Below are 17,939 nucleotides of genomic sequence, written 5' to 3'. Positions count from 1 at the left end.
TTGAAACGTCAGATCTTAAAATATTGAGACCTTTGTGCTAATTGCCCGCTACATTAGGGCTGCCATACGTCCCGGTTCGCCGGGACATGTCCCGGTTTGGACCATTGAGTCCCCGTGTCCCGGTTAGTTATTCAATTGTCCCGGTCATTAATTTGACCGTTATGAAATTCATTTTTTCTTATATAGAGTAGGTGAGACAAAATTTGTTTTCATGGAATCTCAACGGATTCCAGTAATCATAAATCTGAAATGCTGTTTCCGTTGCTCAAACATTATTTTTCAGAAACCGAAGTATTGAAAATAAAATTATTAAAATTGGACACATGGCCAAATAAATCTTCTTATTCAATCACTTTTTTATGTATTGAATCCTTAAAGGACCTTAATATTTCCATATAAAATATTTTCGCTGTCAGTGCGGACACACAAATAGGTACTTACTTCGAAGTAAAATAAAGGCGATTTGTATTAATTGGAAGAGATTTTTTCCGAAGACAACAAAACTATCGGTTGTCCATTGTATAGACTTCACAATACTGCTTCCAATTCCGCCGATATGATCTCAATTTCTGTGCAGTCTATTGGACTTAAAATTTTCAAATATTTTTCGATATTTTCTGTAAGGGTCGAACGATGAAAGGTTTTCGTGAGTATGCAGAAACAACTTACAGCAATGTACTTTCTTATTCTAGAATTCGATGGCTTTCACTACTTCTAGCTATTGAACGCTGGTGTTATTGAAAAAAAAATTATTAGCTGAAAAAAGGGCCTTAAAAGCTGTAACCGATTTTTTTTGACTCTATTAGATCTTTATTCTCTATTTCTACACAGTCAAGCTTTTCTGATTGACAAACCGATTGAAAGGATTGAAAAATCATTAATTACTGTTATTAAAGTAAAAAGTAATTGAGAGGATAGGTACTAAGAAAGAGTTGAATGGAAGATTACTAAATACATATTTTGGGAACCAAACAAGACAAGTCTATAACAAACTAAAGCACGATGAATACAATGCTATAAGTTAAATTTGACAGTGAAGTCAGAGTTTTTTCAGAACACCTGATATCTCGAATATAATAGACTCGGCCGATGACAAAATTCGATATACCTATTTGTATGACTGTTTTTGGATGCTGTTCCTTAATCAAATCTAGTAGAAGAAACTGTTGTATATTGAATGGGAAAGGCTTCACGCTTGAAGATTCCATTTATGAAAAATTTAAGTATCTATTTGAATCCTTCAATTTCGCAGAAATTTCAGATGAGTGGAAAACTCAAAACATACATAAATAACATACACAATAAATAGATGTCATTTCTCAATAGGACAAGAGAACATGAAATAAAGACGAATCTCATCAAAATGTGCCAATATATTCTCGCAATTCTGGAACACAATGTTCATGTGGAACGGGTGTTTTCTTTTCTATGAGATCTTCACAGTGGTTTGAGAACGAAATGCATCAAGCACAGTAAGCACAGTGCTGAGCATAATTCAAGTTATTTATGATTATGAAATGACATACGTAGAATTGTATAATTATGTCAGAAAAAAATTACTTGAAAGGGCCAAAACTTTGAAATATATAAATGTGAAAAAAAAAAGGCACCGAGGATCAGGCCTAAAAAAATGTACCATACCTACTTGTTTATTGTTGCGACTTTATGTTGTTTTTATTGCGAGTTGTTATTATTTTTGTTCTTTAAATTATTTCAGTGGATATTTTATTGGGGAATGTGTCATAATTCAACGTGCAAAAAAGTCAATAATTCTAGAAACCCTGGAAAAAATAAATGAATACTTCTCTGATGAGGTTTTAATATTTGTCTCGGTCGATGTTCCAACATTTATGGCAGCCCTACGCTACATGCAAGAAGAGAATTTTATTCACAAATCATTCACAAATTCTCCATTAGATACCTAGATGGATTGAAACTATCTCCGGTAAGAAATGCGCAAATCAAAATCCTCCATGAGTATGTAAAATCACAGAAATACTAAATTTAAAAACATGTGTATAATTTGGGACAATTTCATACGAATTGCCGCCCATTCATCTTATTAATGGAATATGAATTCCTAATGAGATTGATCATAATTCCAGGATCCCGTTCGACCCAAATGTGTTCCGTTTCGAGAAGAAAGTTGGAAAATCCGTATTCTTTAACCCCGGCTCGTTGAAATTGGGGTCAAGGAACCACGGGCTCATCGGCGATTTCTCCGCTCTTCCATTCCAAGAAACGCATTTTGATGACGCTCGTTTTCGTTTATCAGCATACCTAGTGTTTCCGCCTTGCGGACGTTCAAATCCGGACCTAAATGTGAATTGTGAGTTGACATTAAATCGATAGTTTCCAAGAATGAGGGTTTTAAAGGATACTCATATATTTATAATAGAATAATATATTACTAATAAAGGACACAAGAAAATATCATTGCAATATTTATTCCATCTGAAATTTTGATGGATACATTTTCAAAGATAAAATCTTGTATTATCTCGAGGAAAATTTTCAATAGTCTTCAATTTTTATACTTCACATTTGAAGCGGTTGTATAGCTATCGAATAACCTTCTTGAGGTGTCCTATTTGCTCTGGATTCTTCAGACTCAGGTGGCTTCCGTACCCCAGTGAACTGAAGAAAGAACTATTTCTGTCTTCAGTGCTCTGCCGTACCCTTACCTTCTTAGTTGAGCTCTTCTAGAACCACTTGAAAAACATTTTGCGTCACCTATCAGCAAGATGAAAAAAATGTGGAAAATGAAGCCGACTACGATAACTTCAAAAGATACATAAAGAACTCCTGTAATCAGCCTCTCAACATCGACAAGAGCATTAGAAAACCATTCATGGTTGGATATGGTGAAATGATTGTTAATATTTTAATTTCAAGTGTTGATACAATATAATCTCTTTTGCCCATTTCGCTCATTTCTTTACTTCCAATATAAGACAAAACAAACTCAAAAATGATTAGTTACCTTGTAATTGGAAAACTAATTATACATTATGTCAAAAAAATTCACAACCGTTCTAAATACAGGGTGACCAAGTGATTGAGGTCAAAAAGAAAAAAAAACCGGTCTCTCGTGTCATGGGCTATTCGAATCATTCCCATGTATGTTATGCGATTTTTCACGGTTTTCGAGTTATTTTTTTTATGATTTTTGAGAATTTTCGACTTGACCATTTTAAAAAATATAAAAAAGACTTTTCTGTGAAATTTGTTTTTGTAACTTTCCATGAACTGTACTTTATCCATAAATTATGTATAATTGGTCTCAAGTCAAAAAGTTAATTGGATTATGATCTGAATTTTCGAATATGGTTATTTCATGTATAAAAGTACAGTTCATGGATATTAAGTTGGAAAAAAAATTTCACAGAAAAGTCTTGTACTTTTTTTTATATCTTCTTCAAGATGGTCAAGTCGAAAATTCTCAAAGTTCATAATAAAATTCATAACTCGAAAACCGTGAAAAATCGCATAACATATATGGGGGTGATTCGAATAGCCCATGACACGAGAGACCTATTTGTTTTTTTGACGTCAATTACTTGACCACCCTGTATATATAATATATGACAAAAAAATTGTATAATTATTTTTTAGTTCAGTGGAAATATGATTGTTGTAAAATAGTATCAGCATACCTACATGAAGAAGTTTACAAGGAGTGTGGAAAATATTCACTAGTACAAGATTGGATATAGAATCAAAATAGTGATCTATTTAATATGATCATAACCTCATGTATACCATCCCGAATCATTTCGAAAAATGTTTATGTTCATGAAATCTTCGATGAAAATTTTTGATCTCAAAAGAAATGAAATGATTATTCAAATTATTTGTGATTTATTCGTTCTCAGGAATTCAACACAAGATATTTATTTCGTTCAGAGTAACTGAAACACAAAATTTTTGCATACAATTTCGAATCAGACAGATTCTACTGGAAAATCTAAATTGAACACATACATAATTTTGGAGCAAATACTGATAGCGCACACTAAATGTGAACTTATATTTCATAAATTTCCAAAAGGTTGAATCTTTCTCTCTTGAAACTTATAGTAACTTTATGGCTGTCGCCAGACATTCATCCTTCATTTGAATGAATAAATCTAGAAAAACCTATATGAATAAAATTCGTTATTACAATATTGTTGCAAAATTACATTTCCTATGTGTTTCTAGAGGGTGATAGTACATTGAAAAAAAAATTAGTATAGTTTGATGAATGAAATTATGGCCTAAAATGCATATTATGGGAGATATATGAGATATATCCTTCTAAAGTTGATAAAATTAAAAAAATTTCTTTGCATAACTTCTAAACGGTGAACGCCACCAGATTGAAATTTTGTGCATGAATGTATGTTGTTATACTACATTTTCATTATACTTCTACATTTCTGATATTGTTATGAAGGGTGTTTTTAGAAGGTGAGTAATGAGTTTTTTGGGACAACTCTTTTCGTTGTATTCGTTTTGGTGAACAAATAGAAGCATGCGAGTTTTTGTAGTCACCTGATGTCAGCAGATTCATTCATCGCAAGATTTATCGATAACCATAGAAGTTGTACCAAAAAAATCATGATTCTCTAAAAACACTTCCTATAACAATATCAAAAATGTAGAAGTGTATTGAAAAAATGTATTTTAACAACATATAACATACATTTATGCACGAAATTTCAATTTAGTGGTATTCTCCGTTTTGAAGTTGAACGGAGGAATTTTTTTATATTTTATCAACTTTGGGAGGATATCTTCCTTTTTTTGGGCCAAAAGTTGATTAATCGAACTATACTTATTTTTCAATATTTTATCACCCTGTATGTATAGTTTGTTTCATGATATTGTGATATTTTCCAAAAGGAATAGCAAACTGGAAAAACAGCTGAGAGAAAGAATATGTTAATCAATAATATAAGAGCAAAAACAGAATCCTTCTTCTTTATAGTATCAATCCGTTATTGAAGATCATTCTGGCTATTATTATGTACTTTGTTCACCGCTGCCCGGAAGACTCAAGGAAGTGAATTATTTTCGATAAACAAGACCAAAATCGAAGTATGTACCGGAGTACTAAAGAGAACAAAGAGAGACACTACTGAGTACTCAACTCGTAGTTTTTACTCCCTACTTGAGAACGTTTGCCTGTGGTGTATCAACATACGGACATAAGACCCTCAATCACATACGGTACTAGGAGAACCCAAAATTCATAAAAAATACGTCAGTATTTGGCAGCGTTATCAGTATCTCGAAAAAAAAACAATCAGGTTGCTGGACACCTATTTTGCGGATATTCGACACTAGAGTTCGTTCTTGATTAATATCGCCAAGTAGATAATAAATATTCATCAAGAGAATAGGGCCAACGTTACTGCTCCTGTGCATTTATGCCTTGAATCTTGAAATGACTCTCATCTGTGAACACTTCTTGCTTCCTTTCCATAAGGTTTTATTCCCTTCATTGGCTCTACCTTTCATGCCATAATTTTGAAGTTTCATCATGAAATAACATAATAATACATATAATATACAAGTTCATATTTTATAGTTCATAAAATCCCATTATCTAGTTCTGATAAGCAGATTATTATAGATTTTTAATTTAATCTTATCTTACATGTGGTATCTTTCTATGTAGGGAAATGAGGTTAAACGTGCATATGCTTAAGGACTCTAACCAATAGTTAACTGAAATAGGAAATAGTATCTAGTATTGTTGAAGAGAAACTGAAAGTCAAATGTCGTTGTCTTCGAACGTGACGGTTAAACAGTAGCATTTTATTTGTAGACAGAATTCAAAGAGGTTATCTGATATCAATATGGATTTGAACGTGAAAGGAAATTCTGATGGATTTAATTTAGAAAACAGAAATCGGTTGAACGTTTTGGGAAAGTGATGTTGGATTTCAATCATACTAGAATAAGATTATCTTGCTCCTTCTGAATTACGTATATCAAGGCCTATGACCAAAATACATATAATATAATGAATTTTTGAATTGTAAATATTAATGATTTATATAAAGTAACTTGCAGTAACACATGGAGGGTAACTCAAACATTGCAATTGTATTTGAAATCAATGAAACTTTAAAAACTGATATTCATTATAGGAATATAGTGTTATTGGATTAAGAAGTTTGATAGCATATGTATCAATCTATTTTATTTGAGGTTTCGATGGCAGATCTTTTTCACAGCATAATATGTCATGTTAATCAATGGAATTGAATGGGACGAAAAGAACTGTTAATGGAGGATTTGGAATTCCTTATTAAATTCTATATGGCATTTGAAGGACAGGCATTTTTATCAATCGAATAAGTTGAATAGGGGAATCACCTTGCTGGATTCTACTATGAAGCTATTTACCAGGATTCTGACGGATATGATACAGCGGCACATGGACATCTCTGAAGAGCAGCAGGGATTTAGGAAAAACCGATCAACTCTGGACGCCATATATATAGTCCGACAGTTAATAGAAAAGTCCATAGAGTACAACAAGCCTATGTACATGTGTTTCATAGACCTGACGAAGGCTTTTGATCGCGTCCAACTGAGAGATGTCATTCGTATCATGAAGAAGAAACATGTTCCCAGTGATATTGTAAGGATTGTAGGGGAACTAAATCATGAAACATCCACTAGGATTATGACAAACAACGGTCTCACAAAAGAAATTCCAACACCGACAGGAATAAGGCAAGGAGATTCCTTAAGTCCCCAATTATTCAATTTAATAATGGACGAAATAATAGAAGATTTGAAGAGTGCAGCAAGAGGATACAAGCTAACAACCGGTGAAATAAAGATAATCTGCTACGCCGACGACGCAGTAATTGTGGCTGAGAGCGAAGACGATCTACAGAGGCTCTTGTTTAAATTCTACACAAAGGCAAAAAAATTGAACATGGAAATATCTACTACAAAAACTAAGTCACTCGTTGTTTCAAAGGAACCAATTAGATGTAAACTTGTAGTTGAGGACCGACCAATAGAACAGGTTATGAGGGTTGCATATTTGGGCGTGCAGATCTCATCTAATCAGGACAGAACAGGGGAAATTAAAGACCAAGCGAATAAGGCGGCAAGAATATCGGGTGCTCTTAGAGACATTGTGTGGAACAACAAACACATGCGCAATCAAACCAAGATCAGAATATACAAAACTATTGTGAGACCAATTATGACATACGGTATCGAAACGAGAGCCGATACTAAAGTAATGAAGAATGCACTGCGAACTACCGAGATGAAAGTGCTCAGAAACGTCCTAGGCCTCACATTACGAGACAGAAGAAGAAACGAAGATATTCGCAGCGAATGTGAAGTTCCGGATGTAGTCCGATGGGGTCGCAATAGGCGAAAATTATGGAATGCCCACGTAGAAAGAATGGGCGATGGAAGAATTGCGAAGATTGTGAGAGACGGAACACCGGGAACACGCAGACCGTTGGGGAGACCACCAAAACGCTGGAGAGACTCATGGACTTCGATCTCACAGGAGGCATAATAGTTGGAAAATACAAGCCACAGGCTTAAAATATGTAGAAGAAGAAGAAGAAGAATAAGTTGATACAACATCTTTTGTGATACCGGCAACTATTTTATGAATACAATAAAAAATTGCTGAAGAATTTGGCTATGGCTAGAGATGTAAAAAAATCAAAAAGAAACTAAAAATTCAATGTTAAGATTACTAAATTTGACATTTCATGAATTTAATTAATGCCATTGATGAAATTTCAAATTTAGTTATCGAAACATCCAATTCAAGTTTTTTTCTGAGTTTCCAGAAGTCACAGACAACTCCACACAGTGGAGTGAGTTTTTCCTCATGTTATTCCTCGTTAACTTTCAAAGTATTCACATTAGGTATAGGGTTTGTTTGAGTAACGTCCCCTCTTTTTAGTAGAATTGACTGAAATAATAAAAAATATAGGTTCTAATTCGAAAACCTTGACTTTTGATTAATTTTTTTAGTCCAAGTTCATGATCTTCTGAAAAACACCATGTAAATTTTTGGCCAACCCGCAAACAGTCTCCTTATCATGATCCTACATATTTGCAGAATCGAAAATTTCAAAGATTTTCCCGAAATAAACTCTATCTGTAGAAATATTCGTCGCCACCATTTTTCCATAGGAATCCCATTAACTCATGAACCGTTGAGTTTACACCCAAAAAAACTATCTTTGCGATAATTTACTAGGAGACCATTTGAAATAAGGAAGTAGTGTACTGTTTCCGGTATAACCGGAAGTTGAAGAGATCTGAAAATATTTTAGGGAGAAAGATCATTGTCTCAAACCCCAACATGCAAATTTTCAGCATATACTTATGATTTGTTTTCATAAACGTATAATTGGACATCGCGGTGAATCACCCTGTATTTGGAATCGTTTTCAGCGATAACACGTTGTCTTTCTTCTTGCTCTTGAAAAAAAAACGTCTAGGTTATTGTCATGAAACTCATCGATAGCCTTTTCAATTTCCACAGCAGCAAATTCATTTGACCTACCTTCTCTTTTTTGACTTTACTAATGGATGCAGCTGATGCTGAAACATCAACCATTGAAATGGGTTATTCTACTACAAATGAGAAGTGCGAATAATATAAAACGAATCCTTTCATAAAAAAATATGTTTCTAACAGTTGGACAGAAAATTTCACAGAAAACAATTTTTTCGATAAACTTTTGTTTCATTGTTCAATTAGTCCATTCGAGGGCGATACAACGATTATGGCCGGCATACAATTTTTCGATACGATTTATATTTTGTTTCAAAATAGTCCTTAGTTTCGGCGATTATCTTTTCATCGGCACTAAATTCCTTTTCAACGAGTATTGTCTAGTCGCTGGGGCCAGAACTGGTGAATGCAGAGCAATTTGAATCCCTAATCATGTAATTTTGCCATAATTCTCATTGATTTTGTGACACGTTGTCTTAATGAAACAGCACTTTTTTATTCTTCGAAGGGCTTCTGATTTTTTTGAAAATTTACAAAATCACAAGTACATTGAATATTTTCATTAACCTATGGAGAGTACGCACTCGGTTCCGCTAAATTCATTTCGCCTTCTGGTAGTAATTAAGTCGATCAACAAAATAATTAACTTTATCGAAAAAATTCACACTAACACGAGGAACTTACACGAGTCAGTCGAGACACAGCAAATCACAACAAAGCGAAAAGTAACCCGATTTCCCGCTTCCGAATAGTGTAGAATAATTGCAATTCGCCCTGTTCCTGCAGCATCGGCATGCTTCAAATCTATTTTTAGAAGCTGCCTTCAAAGGCATAGGAGTATTCTCGATTTCTCGCCGCGTCAGTGAGATAACGCGCTAGACAAAAAAGCGCGTTAGGTATGCCGCAGACCGTTTACTTCTTAAAGAGGAAGTGAGATGAATATACAAGAATCGTTAGTTTAAGATGAATATGAACAGAGACCCAGTGTCGTACCGAATGATGTGAAATTTAGGTTTGAACGGATTCATAAAATATTCGATTGATATTTGTAATTTACAGCATTTATTTGGTGAGGCACTGCCCCACCTGCCTCATAGGACAAGCCGCCACTGAAGTTAAGGCTTACTAAAAATCAAATGGATTTGATACTAGTAACGCCGTCGATATGTCAGCCTACGAACTTATCAGCCCACCTAATACTTAATGTTTTATTTTGTCATAAGTATCGTTACCGTAATATGTAAACCAAAACCAAAAGTAAGCCGACGAGCGACGTACGATCCCATCCAATTTGTTGACCTATCTTTGAGAAATGGATCCTGCATTCAAGGTTAGCAGAGATACGCGCAAAAATCCGCTAGCCAATTTACCGGAGAGTGCAAATGTGACGTAACTGGTTGAAACTGAGCCAGAATAACGGCAAGTCCGCAAACGAACGATGCTAAACTGCCCTATCCTAACCTCAATTCGGCTTTCGAAGGTCGGACGATATTATGTTTACTTCGCGAACCGGTTTTCTGGGTTTCGCCAAATATCGTGCGGTAATAAACATTCATACAACTTGAAATGAGTCGAATAGTTTCACACGGAATATTGTAAGTAGATATTCCTCAATTGATTATGTCTCTGCCAATGATCCTATTCCACAGAGTGTTTGATAATTTGAGGTCCAAAATGAAAAGTTATGTGTTAAAGTGGCATAACCATAAAGCAAAGAACAACCTTTTTCGAAGTTCGAGTTCAGAAATTATTATTCATTGAAGTGAGGAAAAATAGAATTGCAAAATTAATAATTGTCTTTATATCCTATATTACATTTCAACAGTAGAATGAATAATTAGTCAAAACAATCAAATATTACAATCAACGTTCAAAAGTTAATAATATGATATAATAAGGGGAGTCCCAGAATAAGTAATCAATAAGTTGTTCCCAGTATAGAAAGCGGTGTTAGCTGCATAAGAAGTTTCGCTTGTTGTTTATGGTTTGTCAGTTGAGAATGACTGTGTACATTTCTGTTCAGTGAGGTTCAACTTCATCATGAATCCTTCAACGCCAGAACAACGCTTCCAAATTGTGGAAATTTACCGTACCGAAGAGAATATTGCTGCTGTAGTGCGAAGTGTTGAAGAAGACGGCAAAATTTCGATACGTCGTCGTACTGAACTTGGTGGCCTATGTCCTTCGAGAACTTGGAAGATTGTACGTGAATATCTTGGTTTAGGTGCCTATAAAATACAGCTCGTGCAAGAAGGGAAGCCAAATGACCGTCGTTCATGATGATTGGCTAATTTGAAACTTATTTCTGGATGAGTGGTTCCGTCAATAAGCAGAATTGCCGCATATGGCGCAGAGACAATCCTCAAAGCTTCAACGAATCACCCTTACATCCATTAAAATTGACCGTTTGATGCAGTTCAGACGCTGGGGGCATTATCAGTCCTTATTATTTTCGAAATGAGGAATGAGCTGCGATTACGGTGGATGGCGAGCGCTATCGAGCCATGCTGACGGATTTTCTGTTCAAAAAAATTAATCAATTAAACATCGATGACATTCAGTTCCAACAAGACGGTACAACTTGCCATCTAACACGCTCAACCATCATTTTATTGTAAAATCAATTTGGTGGATATTGGGCTATGTTAAGTCATTGGTTTTACTCTTAAAACATTAAAAGCCATTATGAGAGCCACCATGTACGATTTATTGGAAAAAGTAGTGGGAAATTGCATTGATAGAATTTTTGCACTGTGTAAATCGTCACCGCGGCTGATAGGAAAACAGGGAGAGATGACGCACCTTTTGTAAAATGCGCCGGAAATCTACTGTTTTGAACTGATCGTGGTCCTAAAATCATAAATAAGTCTTTGGTTTTTAATCTTTTATATTATAACCTCAACATGAAAAAAAAACTCAAACATTTTTCGAAAATAAAATAAAATACAAAATTTTGATTTTGGCAATCTCTCCCGCATCCCCTGGGTGAGACGACGCATTGGGTTTGAGAGAGATTGCTCAAGGGGCTCCACATAATATGCTCACTTTTTAGCAATTGTTGCATTCCCACAAGGCATACAGTAGTTTCTAAAGGATTTGCACGTATCATAAAGCCACCTGCGTCACTCCACGTACTGAATCCATTCCACTGTAGATTTGGTATTTTCGTAGCGCTCCAAGCAACCTAAGCATTCATTTTCGTCAAAAGTTTCGCCGTCTATGGAATCGTTTTCCATCGCACCATTTTCTTCAGAGGAAGAACTTACTAAACGTCGTTTAAGACGTTTTATTCTAGCAAGGTTGTTTGTCATCAACTTCTTGGGTATGTTTTTTCTGATATATTTCGTGATGTTTTTCGAATTATTTTTTCGGACATTTTATTCTTCATATGGTTTCCTACTTTTTCCCTCTTCAATCTTTTTTTTTATCTGCAATCAGTCAAGTTTTGTGCAGGCAAAAGCTCAAAATATTTATGCGCCCTTCTCTGTTCATACCTTCGTACCTTTTGCCTATTTTTAGTATATTATAGATCCATTAATGATTTTTTTATTAACTAACACAATAACGTCCGACGAAATGAGTTGGTGAAACAAAAGTAGAATGTGTATATGTATATCTAAATAGGAAGGCTTGAAAAAGGGCACTGCACGAAATGTTGCCTATCAAAGACCGTTTAAATCTTTAAACAATAAATAGATTCAGAAACAACCCTGAAATCAAATTTCATCATACATTAAAAAGTGAACATGGTAAATAATCAAATCAATACATGCTTTATTAACTTTTCTTGATCTCAATTTCCAAGGCATAAACAAGTTTGTATTTTAAATCCCCTCATTTAAATTAATCCAAAAAATTCAAGTTAGGTGATCTCGCAGACCTAAGTACCTAAACATTTTCTATTGAAAGTTTGGCGACAAAATTGCAAAGTAAGCATCGGACTTCAAACGATTAGGAAGGACTTGAATTGGAAGTAATTGTCGGTACATAAAAAAAGAATCTTTGTTGAGAACTTCTACTTTTAAAAACGCAAGGATTTTCTAGATACCATACATGTTCATTATGACAATGATGTATGATGTATAATATATGCGTCGTCAACTTTTGGTGAAAAAGAAGGAAGGAAAAGATTTTGTTTGGAAGAAGAAGCCCTTCAATATAAATATGTCAGCTTATTCTGTAAACAAATACACAAACTCACTACTCCTATATGTTGATCTTATATGTGCTCTTGTTTCTTATGCCGAAATGTATGATGTTCCGTTCACATTTCCTCTGCTAATACTGAGATTTATCTACACCTGCTTTATTGTTTGGAATAAATAATATTTGTATTGCTCTATTTCAAAACGATACACAGGGTGCAGCAGAGCCGATTGACGAGTTTTGACAGGTTATTGCTCGGGATGTGGAGGGGACCGGTAGGTGCAGAGGAGTCTGTATTCTTTAGAGTCAGTAGTTCTCAGTCAGCACCATGATTTGGGCCGAAAAACATCAAGGCTTTCTCGAGGAGGAAAATATCACCTTCACATTAACTTCCCAGCGTTATGGGTCAATGTTGAAAACCTTCTTACAGCCTGAATTGAAAGAACTTGCTGAAGAACACGATCTGGGTGACATCTGGTTCCAGCAGGATGGCGCTACAGCCCAGCCAGCTTTAACTTCTTTAGCTGTTTTGAGATAGATGTTCCCAGGAAGACTGGTCTCACAGAGAGGGAACGTGGGTTGCCCAGCACGCTCACCAGATTTGAGCATCTTTCTTTGGGACCACCTTAAAGATAAGGTCTTCAAATATTGTCCACACACCCTGCCAGAACTCAAGCAGCGAATAACTGAAGATATCCGTGCCATACCGCTCGAAATATGCCGAAAAGCGATCGAAAACTTCCAATATCGACTACATCAGTGTGTCGCTGCTGACGGCCGCCACCTTAGTGACTTTCAGAACTTGAGCAAAAAAACTGTATCCTACAGCTTCGAATGAATAAAACCGTTTTCTTCTATCTTTTACCTTTTTTTTATAGCCCTTTGAAACTCGTCAGTTGGCTCTGCCGCACCCTGTATATGGCAACTATTTTTGCTATCCCGAGTAAAAGTAGCTTTGTTTGACCAAAGCGTCTCTCTGAAAAAAAAATTAATTTTGCCTTTTCTCTTGCTTCTGAAGATGCCATTAACAGAAAGCGAGTATCCGCATGTGAACTCTTGTGTGAAAATTATGTTCCTATGTTTTTGAAATGGTATAAAATAATTAGGTTTTTAATGTTCTCCTTGCAAAACATTGGGACACATTGAGGCGGGCAGCAAAGAGTTCAGTACTGATATCCGAATTATCTGAATTTTATCACTTGTTCTTCCCACATAGCATCGTAATAATTATTAAGGTAGGCGTCAATTTGACGGGTCGGGCCAGGGCGGAGAAATCCGCGTGCTGATCATTTGTAGACAACTGCGCCCTGGCCCGTTGATCCTGTAGTGGACACAGTAGGGCCGCCGCCAGATATTTAAGCTCTACGGTAAAATAAAATTTCGCCGCCCTGCTTTACCTAATTTATATGAATTTTCGTTAAAGGTCCTCTGTTATTGTTCTCAGGCATCTTTTCATTTGAAATCGTATTTTTTAACTTAAAATCTCCTTGTCAAATTTATCCAACGACGTTTTGTCGATCACATCAAAATACGTCCTGCATTGTTTGAAAGGACGACTCTCTATTTATAAGTCTATAATAAAAAGAAGACGTAGTTCTGAAAGCATGCGAAATGTCTTGTTTTATTTACTGAATTTGCGCTCCTACAATTTAGCGCCCCGGCAAATTGTCCGGTATGCCGCTCCTGGCGGCGGCCCTGGGACACAGTAGTTTACAAATGTAGGCAGACGGATTTCTCCGCCCCGGCCCGGCCCGCCTTATGGACGGTTAGATTTACGGGAAGCACTATCCGCACCAGTACGGGTAATGCCAATGACAAACTCTCGTAACCTTCAATAAACGTCGGAAAACACCCGGCGAGATGGTTGTCGTCTATCAGGGAATCTCATGTTGTACTACTATACCTACAAAATTTTACATGCGTTGCTATCACAAAAACCGTACACAAAAATAATATCGGCACATTAATTCTTCGTTAACAAAATGCATATTTAACCAAAGAACTAAACCAACAAAGCTTCAAGAATATCAATTTGTAAACGCCACTCAATTCTTTACCTTGGGTTTTGAACCACTCTGTACATTTTATTTTGAGACATATTTCTGTTTGTGGAAGAAAATTTCAATTGATATTGAAGTCATGCATCAAATGATAGCTATTTTATTGAACGTCTAAGCCCACCATTGAAAGACAATAGATATACAAGAGGTGAGTTTGTAAATTCAATAATTTTGTTGAACTATAAGGCACTGATGAGGAAAAATTGTATCATTAAATACAAAAATTCCAAAACGTACGTCTGTCTTTATATTAATTTAGTTATTCAATTTGTTAACTGTTAACTCAATTTGTATAGTTTTAGTCATTTTGAATTTTCTTTTGGTTGATTATTAAATTTGTCATTTTTAGAATTGGAATATATTCCAAGACGAAAATAAACTAAATATATCATACAGATATATTATTGTGAAGGATAAGACACATAGTTTTCAAATTATTTGATATATAATAATGTTTTATTGGAATTCTCTGAAAATTAATAGCATTTCAATAAGACCGATCTAATCGTATAATTGCAATCCCTCATTAAAATGGACCGATATATGGGAATCATGTGACTAGATCAATCGTGAAGATTTTCCTAATCTCTTCTGAATCATCTGCAACTAACCTGAATAACAATAAAGTATGAAAAGTATCCAGTCTTCCAATCGAGAACGCAGAACAAATTCTACACTATCCCACAACCTTGAAGAAGAAAAAGTTTCCGCAAAAGAAACTAACCGAAGTTACGTAAATGGTTATGATTTAACGTTGCTGTTTTATAGTCCATTTGTGCACTCACTATGACTATATCTATGTAGAGCTGCGTTATTCACTGAACCTGCCATGAACACAATTGGTAATCTGGAAAACAATAGTAACTAATTTTTTTGTTATTTTTTGTCAATTGGAGGATCTCCTAACCTTCTCCATAGATCATTTCTTCGTTTCACTCCTAATTTTCACTATTTTTATGTGGACTAGCGATAGATAATTCTCTATCTATACCTAGTTAAGACTAGATTCTAATTATAATAGAGCAAGATCACAAGGCCGCCGGCGTAATTTATTTCCTGATTCACAAAATTTGTCGTACTGAACTGAGTAGTAAGTTACTTCAACTTCAGAGATCTCGATGTTACGCGATTCTCAAATCTCGTGGATTAATTATTCAGATGAATAAATTAGAAGTGTTCCAAAAATGCAAACTTTCTATCAGTATCGGACGATTGATCAGCTTCTATATAATAGAAATATTCAGATATTGAAAAATGGGACTTTTCGATTAGATGGAAGAAATGAGGACAACACTAACGTGAAGTCGAGGACTTTTGGGTGCTCGTTGATATTAGGACTACAACTTTGCTTCCGCCGTTTTGCAATAGATAGCTGTAGCGGTAAGTGGTAGTCGAAATGAATACATCATAGATGTCATACAATAAGCTTAGGTATTTGTAAACATAACGCCATCGAAATATTAGTCGATTTGTGTCTGCATCATACAGTTATTCTCTATTAAACATGTCAGCTTAGGAACCAAATTCTCGTCATTTGTGGGAGGTTTTGATTTTCTGCTTTAATAGGAAGAACTCTGAGGCTGAGGCTCATCGAATGTTCTCAAATACCTATGGTGAGGCCGTTATTAGCGAAAGAACGTGCCAAGAGTGGTTTCAAGGCTTCAAGAACGGTGATTTTGACATCGAAGACCAGCAAGGAGGTGGAAGAAAGAAGGTTTTCGAAGATGCAGAATTGGAGGCATTGCTTGGGAATGACGCAACAAGCCATCTCAAAACGCCTGAAAGTCATGGGAATGATTCAGAAACAAGGGAATTGGGTGCCGTACGAGTTGAAGCCGAGATATTTTGAACGGCGTTTGTTTGCTTGTGAACAGCTGCTTGCAAGGCAAAGACGAAAGGGATTTCTGCATCGCATTGTGTCTGGAGACGAAGAATGAGTTCATAACGATAATCCTAAGAGCCGAATATCATGGAGATATCCCGGCCAAACTGAATATTAACGGTTCCAAGGTCATGCTCAGTATTTGGTGGAACCAGCTCGGCGTAGTTTATTATGAATTGTTAAAATCGACTGAAACAAACACAGACGGTATAGTTATCGAGTGCAATTAATGCGTTTCAGCCGAGCATTGAAAGACAAACGCAACACATGATGAAGTGATTTGACAGCATGACAATGCTCGACCCCATGTTGCAAAAGTGGTCAAAACATACTTGGAAACGTTGAAATGGGAAGTCCTACCCCACCCACCGTATTCTCCAGACGTTGCTTCCTTGAACTATCACTTGTTCCAATTAATGGCACACGGTCTGGCTGAAGAGCACTTCCAGTATTATGAAGAAGTAAAAAATTTGATCGATTCGTGGATCGTTTCGAAAGATGACCAGTTTTTTCAATTCGGAATTCGTACGCTGCCAAAAAGATGGGAGAAAGTAGAGGCCAGCGATGGAAAATACTTTGAATTATATATCTATTTGGCGAGTCTTTCTCCGAGTCACTACATGTATAACCAGTTTTTTACAAGGAAGCATCAAATTCCTGAAAAAAACGGCGGTAGCTAAGTTGTACGCCTATGTAAATGGCCATGCACCCTTTGAGCATATTCTGAAGGTTTTCATTATAATGAAGCTATTCACATCAAATTTCCCATAAAACTAGAAATTGTAATCCCATTTCCGAGAGATTTGTCATCACCAAAAAAAATGTGGATTTTTTTATATTATATCTGAATTTTTGTGTGGATCTATATCATGTTATATTGAATTTTGTATTTTGAATAAACACGCAGAATATTGTCTCACAAATCATATTCTAAAAGTTCAATTTATGAACGTTGAATAACTAAAGATGATCCGTTCAGATCTGCCTAGACGTTGTTTGCTAGCAAAGATTTCTCCATCATTTCTTCAGAATGCCCATAATTTTCGAATTTTTGGTCTCAAATGATAAGGTTCTAGTTACTGAATCTGATTTTACTCAGTTGTAATCAAAATAACTCTCCAATTGAACGTACTAGGATATTGAAATTCTCAGAGACGTTCGGATCTTGAATGTCGGGGTTGAATTTTGAATGAGCAACATCGGACTACATGATGGCGTTCAATATTTTGTTTTTTTGATAATTTAAAATGAATCGATTGTATCCAAATGAAATCTATATTTAGAAGTGAAATATAAATTTGTAACTTTATGTCGATCGCGTCACAAAATTGAAGAAATAGAATAGAAT

The sequence above is a fragment of the Harmonia axyridis genome, chromosome 1 (genome assembly GCF_914767665.1).
Source record: "Harmonia axyridis chromosome 1, icHarAxyr1.1, whole genome shotgun sequence".
NCBI classification, from domain to species: Eukaryota; Metazoa; Arthropoda; class Insecta; order Coleoptera; family Coccinellidae; genus Harmonia; species Harmonia axyridis.
The sequence above is the reverse complement of the archived record's forward strand: the minus strand, read 5'-3'. Positions refer to the sequence as shown.